Source organism: Myodes glareolus, chromosome 13 (assembly GCF_982192425.1).
Source record: "Myodes glareolus chromosome 13, mMyoGla1.1, whole genome shotgun sequence".
Lineage (NCBI taxonomy): Eukaryota > Metazoa > Chordata > Mammalia > Rodentia > Cricetidae > Myodes > Myodes glareolus.
In genome coordinates, this window is record NC_142038.1 from 19,867,841 (window position 1) to 19,876,306 (window position 8,466).

Genomic DNA, 8,466 nt, shown 5'->3' on the forward strand with positions numbered 1-8,466 from the left:
CACACATTCATTACCATCTGGCAACACAGGTGCACAGGTGCAGTAAGGACAAGTGACACTGGAATGAACAACTACCTAATGGCTTGACTTAAGGTCCGTTGTTGAGGTTGGACCCCACACCTGGTGTGTGACAGCTCGGTGGGGAAAAGATTTCCCAGGTGAAGTATTGTAGCTCTGGGAATGAAGTTTCCCCACTGCAAGTGTTAATGTTTTGAAAGGGAAGGTATCCTGGAGGTGGGAGCCAAGCAAAGTCATAGCTCACAGCAAATCTCACACAAGAGATTCATTTGTAGGGAAGAACACCAGGATGGTGGGTATCTTTGCTCAGGAAGAAGCAGCAGAACACTGATAGGAAGACAGGGTTTATGTACAGTTCCTTGCAAGTGAAGATTTCCAGGGTGGGGATGGATAGGTGGGTTTTTAATTTCTGAACTTAGCCACCTGCTCCTGGAGGAGATGTGTCCAACTGTTAGAGTGTTCTGTGGACAGAGCCCGGTTTGTTGGGGTCTTTCGGGGTGTGGTCTGGCCCCTCATGTGTACCTCAAGGTGCTTACACATTGCATCAACAGCAGGGGCAAGACACATCAGAGACTATTATTCTGTTAAATTATTAAATTATTCTGTTAAGTTATTCTGTTAAGTAGGCATACTATTTAATCAATTTCTAATGACTTAACATTACACTCTTAAATTAGCTCACCTCTCAAACGTCATCAGAGAAGCTTCTTTTTGCAGTAGATGGCAATGAACACAGAGACCTCCAGCTTCTCAAGAGACAGAGAAGAAAAAGAAGAACTCTCATCTCTAAATCGGTCAACGATATCACAACCAACCCTTCCAAGGCTCAGAGATCATTGAGGAAGAGGACAGAGAGATTGTAAGAGACGAAGAACATGGATTACAAAAGGGAAACCATGTTTCTCAGAAAAAACAGGGAAGTGGTTCAGATTACTTCACAGCCCCTGTGATTCATGGGAACTACACACTCTTAAGGCAGATGAAACACAGCACTAAGGAATTTTCATGAACTCGCATCTTCAGTTAAAGATCTTAGAGCAATCTGTACCTGTGGGGAGAGGAAGAGTCAATTTTAAGGATGTGGTCCCTGCTGTTTCAATCATCTGACATGTCAATCACACATCTGATAATATCTGGGCAGTACAGGTTGGACTTGATGGGTCAAATAAGACAGCAAGGAGCATGCACTATGTAAGTATTGTTTAATCCATGAGGACTCATGAGGAAAGGTGAATATAATCAAAAATTGTGTGTGAGATTCTGACAGGCACGATTCTCAATGAAAAAAAAGCAAAAAGATGACGCTACCTAGAACTACATCATTGTCCAATATCTGAGTTTAACTGTATAGCTGTTTATAGATGCTAAAAGTCATAAATTATACCACTGACATATATTTGGACATATTCTTAATTACATTTTAGTATATGCTCATTAGTTTTGTATCAGAAATTAAAATAAACAAAAGCAAAGTCTTAGTATTTTAAAATTCTAGTTCCTTTACTCAGATGTGATTTAGTGGTAAAAGCATTGGTTACCCTAAGAAATGACCAGATTTGTGTTTCTAGCATCATATGGTGGCTCACAATGATCTACCCTGAACCTGAGAATCCAATGCCTTCTTCTGACCTTCACGGTACCAGACACATGTGTAGTACACATGCTCAAATGCAGGAAAAATACTCATAAAAAAGTTTTCTTTAAAAAATTAATTTCTTTATGTCATTTCTCTTTCCAGTACAGCATATGTTGATTAAGTAATCTCTATAGTCATTTCCCACCTTCTAGTTTTGGCTCTTATATTTTGTATGATAAGCAATGATAACCTGTGAAACCTGGGCTTTGAATGGCAAGATGGAGCAGAACTCTCTTTGACCCATATTGTTTCTAGGGAGAGCACAAAGTTGAGTGTTGAGACACTAATTTTTTTATTAAATTTTATTCAGGAAGGCAAAACTTACTCACTCATCAATTTTTCTTCAGCTCTAAGGAAATAGTTTTAAAAACAAAGTTGAAAATATACTCAAGAGTAACTGCTGATACTCAGTTCTGAAATGGCAGAAAATCTGCTTTACTTTAACAGAAAAGGTTAAATCTGTATTAGCAGCAAATTATATACATAGAAATAGGATGACTTTAAACTCCAGATTTGTGTAAACATAAAACAAATCCTTTCCTATTCCTAGGAAATCCAGAGCAGCCCCGTTCACTCTGGAAGATGTCCTCCCACTATGGTTGTCCACAGTTGGGAGTTCGCTCTGGTCCCCATCAGCCCTGGGCTTTCAGCCCAGGCTTAGGTCCAATATCAGGCCAGAAAGCACATTCAGGTCCTTCAGGAATGGCTGGGCTGCCAGGATCTCTTCAATCTTCTGTTTTTGCTCAGAATCAGGGAAGATCTTCAGCAGGGCCTCCCTCAGCTTGCTGGTCTCTGCAGAAGATCTCTGTGCTGGCATAAGATGGTTCTGTTCTATATTCGAAATGCTGGCCAGGGATATGAAGTGGAGCTGCTGAGGAAGCCAAGGATCTGAAGAGGTTCCCTGGTTCCAATATGGAGGCTGGTAGCTGGTGATGGCTACTTGGGTGTTGTGGCTCTGGGCGAACGTGTCCACATTTGGCAGGTCACTGAGTAGAGGCTCCAGGTCTCTAGGTCCCTCCTTTCTAAGGAATTCTTTTAGCCGAGGCCCGTTTCTTCCTAGAGGGTTGTCGGGAACCATAAATATGTCCCCCACGAACGTGTACTGAAGCAATCTTTTGGCGATAATTTCTCTCCAGGACACTGACGCAGTCACAAACTCTCTGAATTTGTCATTGCTTACAATGACACCACCAGTCTTGTGTGCTAAGTGTAGTAGGAAGCTGTCGACATGAGAGCAAGAAATTCGTTCTCCAAGGACCATCCTGGAAGGAGTTAGAGATAATATTCCAACCTCCTTCAGCTGGGTCAAGAAGTATTGTTCTTTGACATTAGGATTGCGCCTTGTTCTCCACTGAGGCACAAACACAGTGATGTTTCTGTGGCCAAGGTTCCAAAAATATTCAACGGCAATTGCTATTCCACGGCAACTGAAGAATTTATGCAGACCGTGGGTAAATGCGACATTACATCCATCTATAACAATATGCTTCAAATCACTTCTGCCGGGTTCATTTTTTAACTCCAGCTTGTACGGTACTTTCAGCATATCTCTAAATCTCTGGACCCCCATATCTCTAAATCTCTGAATGCCCATAACTACAGAATCGGTATGATCAGAGGCTCCTGTCAATCCTGCATGGGTATCTGATGGTAAGAGCTGGGGCAGTGGCAGCAGTGAAGAATTCTGGGAATAACGTGGCTTGGACTGAGGGGAGCTGTACGAGCCAGGTTTCTTACAGGCAGCCTTCGCGTTATTGGGAAGCAAGGGATCAGCTTGATGTAGAAAGTTGTTTTTGGGAAAAGCTGAGCCTCTCTGGTGGCCTGTAGCTCCCCTCAAAATGAAGCTGACTTCTTCAGGACTGGAAGAGGAAAGAGTCTGTGAGAGGCCATTGCTCTCAAGGTCCACATTACCACTGTCCTCATTTGTGCCCCACATTTCATGTTTCTGTCCTGCTGGCCCACTTCTGAAACAATTTACTCTGCCTTTAGAGGTATCCAGTTTAGAGTCTGTAAAAGGTAACTGGAAAAACTTTTCTTCCACACTTTGCTCTGTGTGACTCTCTGTGCTCTTGGGTGTGGAATGTTCTGTGAGCTCACTTGCGCTAAGCCCAGCATCTGTACTTCTGCTCTGAGCAGCATCTGGACACATTGAGCTAGGGGCACAAACTCTGTGTCCTTGGAGCCTTTGGTTCTCTTTCTCAATTTCCAAGATCTTTAATTGTTCTGTAGAAGGCCCATACTTTCTGGTGATTTCCTCAATCATGTTACTAAAGAATTTTACAGCAATGTTGTTCTTCAATTCTTCTGTGCAGACTCTGATATTTTGTGAAAGTTCTGCACAAATTTGACTTCCTGTATCAAGTTGATTTGCCTGCGCAAGTGAAAAAGAACAGAATGGAAGTTACACTTAAACGATTCATCCCATAATAGACCCCTGTCAGTCAAAAAAATCATGTAGACAGGACTAGTTTTCAATGTTATTATTGACATGATTGTAGGAGAGAACTGGCAGCATTGATTATACTCAGTGCATTATAGGAGCGCGAAGGAACACGATATTTGGACAGAATGAGATGGGACAGTCTGGGAGGTGATGGAGGTTTGAAGAAAAGTTGATTGCATCAAGTACGTTGTTTATATGTTCAAAATGACCACAGAAAGAATGAAAAGGAGAAAAGGGAGAACCTAGACATGGAGTCCGGTAGGTGATGAGCACACTGTTTCTGCAACAGACAGGAAATGCAGGGTCATTTACAAAAAAAGCAGAGTGAAAAGCAAAGGCTGGCAAGGCCGGGTAAGCACAACAGGAGGGCACAGCTTCCCAGGCTCCTATCAGTGATTCACACCCACACCCTCTGCCTCCATGGCCTGTCTTCTCAGTCTCTGTCATAGGCTACTTCCCCATCATCCATCCCTCTCTGCTCACTCCCCACTCTTTCTAGACCCCAATGTAGGCTTTTACCATTTCTCTCCTTCTAGTCATGATTACTATTTAAAATTCTCTTTGTTTCATAAAATACTATACACCCTTCAGGATTTAAGCAATATAATAAGTCATCCTTACACAAGACAATTGAAAGGGTAGGTACATTGACATCTGACTTCCACAAATATGCGTATTTTGAATATAGTACCATCATATTATGCCTTCATGCTGCTCGGATAAATTGCTGACCTAAATCAACTTAAGGAAGAAAAGCCTTCCGTATGTCAACTTACAGATGAAAGTCTACCATCAAGGGAAGCCAAAGTAGAAACTAAATACAGGAATATGGAGAAGAAACTGAAAACAGAACATATGGAGCAATGCTGAAGATCAAGATGGCAAGGCAGCCAGCCAGCCACTAGCTCTTACCTCAACCTCAGTCTGAAAGGGCGATCCTGCCTCCAGGAACCTCAGCATGAGACTGTGTGAGAACTGTTTCCTCCCGATTTATATTCCTCTCTAGAGCTGGGATTAAAGGAGTGTACCACCCTATTTTATGGAAATTAGGGTGGCTCCTGGGATTAAATTTGGGTGTCTTTCTGTTACTGGGATTAAAGGTGTGTGTTACCATAATCTGGTCTGGAAGACTGATCAGTGGGATCACTTTACTCTCAGAAGATTAGGGAACGGTACTAAATAGTTATCAAAAGAAAATTTCATCAAGAAGACTTTTTGATTCTTAACATCTATGCCTCAAACACTGTTGGACTCTAGTGTCCAAACCGAGAAGGAGTCGCCCCCAGAGACCACCTCATGTACCACAGCCAATGCAAAAGCATGAGGATTTTATTAATTCTGTCATGACAGGGTCCCCCAGCATTCGGGAAGCCGAGAGACCACGACTAACTGGTACAATCTACTTTTAAAGGAGAAGGCCCCATAGAAACAAGATGGGTTGTTCCTTGACCATTATGATTGGCTTGTTCGAGAAGGGCTAGTACCAATAATTGACTGGAGAACTATTGTCAGATCAGATGAGGTCAGAGGTCATTTTGACCCCATTTCCCAGGGGACTGAGTCAAAACATACGTGTATGGGTAATTGTTCAGGAACTGAGTATGTGCATGTGTAGCTGTTAGGTCCTTGGTTCCCAGGGGAGTAGGGGAAGCACGAAGGCATGGAGGCTGAGAGGGTTTGGAATAGTCAGAAATGGCTTCAGAATTGTCTAAAATCTTACAACACTATTAATCTCTGTTCTGCCGAATGGCTCAAGCTTGTTACCTCATCTTGTACACATCCTGCTCCCTGGATGTCTGGCTGGCAACTCCTCTGACTCCACACTTTCTCATACCATCATTATCACTTGGCTTTTTTACCTTCTTTTATTCTGTTTAGCTATTGGGCTCTAAACTTGATTAATAAACCAATCAAAGTGGCACGTATTTACACTGTATACTGAAAGATTTCTCCACAGAGAACACAATCACACACACACAAAGACACACAATGCTTCCATGTGACATCCTGCAGAATGTTCTCTTTTCTGAGGACTGAGTACAGTACTCAGATTCATCATTCCCTGTCTTCTTAATACCATTCACCTAACTTCTGCACTGTAACTGACTTGCAGGGTTTTCTCTCTGCACACTATCCTATCAACATATCCATTTATCAAAGCTATTCTTTTGACAAGTATACTGCCCTCTGCTCAATATCAGGATTTCATATATGATCAAAGGAAATTCTCTGTGTGTCGTTCAGTTTTTCTGGTATATAATATCTGTGCAATCTAGTTCAGAGTCTGAAGAGAGCAGGAGGTCGGTAGCAAAATGCAAAATACAAAAGCTTTTGATTATGTATGATAAGCATCCCTGAGGCCACTCCAGTCAGGAAAACAGGAAGGCTAACTACAGATCTTCACTCTCCCTCCTTTCCTCCAAATTCAATCCCCAGTCCCATCTCTAGCTCCTTAGCAAACCACCGGCTGTGGCCTTCTCTTCCTCTGTCCCATGTTTCCCTCCAACCTTCCTCCACACTCACCCTGTTACCCTGGGCCCCAACCCGAGCAGGTATATGCAGGTAGGAGCCAGTCAAGTGCCAGAGAGGCAGGTAGGCCAGAAGAGCAGAAAGAAGAGCCCCACATCTTCACTCTCCCTCCTCACCTCCATATCCAATCCTAGTCTCCTCCCAAGTTCTGTAAACAACCAGCTGCTATGGCCTCTCCTCAAATAAGACCCCCATTCCCAGGGACCTTTACAGGTCCGGTTGACACACCATACTTTCTGTTGAGCCCTGGGGTCCAACTACCAGGAAGAGTCAACCAAGCGACCATCTCTCACACCACAGCTGATTTAAAGCATGAGGATTTTATTCATTCTGTCATGACAGGGTCTTTCAGCATTCGAAAAACCAGAAAGACCCCAAATAGCTGGTATCAGCTATGTCTAAAGGATAAAACCACAGAAGCAAGGGGGGTGTCTGGGAGTCGTTCTTTAACTGTTATGATTGTCTTATTTAAGAGGGATATTACAAATAATTGGCTGGAGAGCAGTTGCCAGATCAGATGAGGTAAGAGGAAACATCTGAGGGTCATTTTGGGATAAATGCATGCACCACCATGATTAACGGAATGTACCACCTGATATCTATGCCAACCCATGTGGCTCCTGTAAACGTGTATATCATGTGACTATTGGGATTAAAGTTGGTGTCAATGTGGCTTCTGGTATTAAAGGTGTTTTTCATTGTGGGTACTGGGATTAAAGGTTTGTGTTCAAGTGACTACTGGATTTAAACAAGCGTGTTACCATAATAACCTGGTTTGTAAGGATGACCACTGGGACTGTTTTACTCTCAGATTTTTAGGCAGTCTTTCTTTCTTAAAATACAATTGAAATGCCACTTCACAAAGGGATACTTGCCTCAATAAATACCACTTAATAAAATTAAATCATGATTAGGTAAGCAATATGCATAGACCCATAACCCCTTGATAAATAAATAAATAAATAAATAAATAAATAGATGAATAAACAGATGAATAAATAAAAGTCCCCCAAAAATTGGGAAAAAAAAGAAAACAAGGACAGCACAGTATTTTACCAGACTTTCAAGGAATAGTTAGCAATAATGCTCCTCAAATTTGTTTTTATGTTCATTAAACATAGCTCAGTTTATTTTATGATGTCACAGTTATTTAATACCCAAACCACATAAAGACCCCACATAAGAGAATTATATATATTTTTCTCTATGACCATCGATGAAAAAATTCTCAATAATATTTTCAAACTGAATCTAAGAACACATCAAAAGACCATCCACTATTATCAAATGGTCTTCATCCTAGAGGCTCTAGGATGACTCAATATAAGAAAATCAGTATATTCAATTCACCATCTTAAAAAAACTGAAAGAAAATACCCACATGATCATCTCTCTTGATGCAGAAAAGAACTTTAACAAAATCCAACACACCTTCATGATAAAAGTCCTGGTGAGATTAGAGATAAAAGGGATATGCCTCAACAAAATAAAGGCAGTGTATGGAAAGCCCATAGATAAAATCAAATTAAATGGAGATAGCATTTAATAAAAACAATTTTACTAAAGTCAGAAAAAAGCAAGGTTGTCCTCTACATGCTTTTCCAATATAGTAATTGAAGTTGTTGGGCCCTAAAGCCCCACCAAGGAGGATGTCACCCCAAGAGACACTCTCAGCATGGTTTGTGCAATAGCAAGTGGAATTTTTATTCTGATGCCGGAACAGAGGTCCCTCAGTCTCGAGAGGAGAAGGACCCCTGCTTTGCCTATTACAGGCTCTTAGAAAGGAAAAACAAAACAAAATCAGGGAAGGGTAGTACAGAATCAAAAGGGAGAGTCCAGA

The 8,466-nt window shown here is 41.6% G+C and overlaps 1 pseudogene; it reads right to left on the reverse strand.

Annotated features, from left to right (window-relative positions):
* Window positions 1–2,300: 2,300 nt before the first annotated feature.
* On the reverse strand, window positions 2,301–6,748 carry LOC125390287 (NEDD4-binding protein 1 pseudogene; annotated as a pseudogene).
* Between the last annotated feature and the right edge of the window lie 1,718 nt (window positions 6,749–8,466).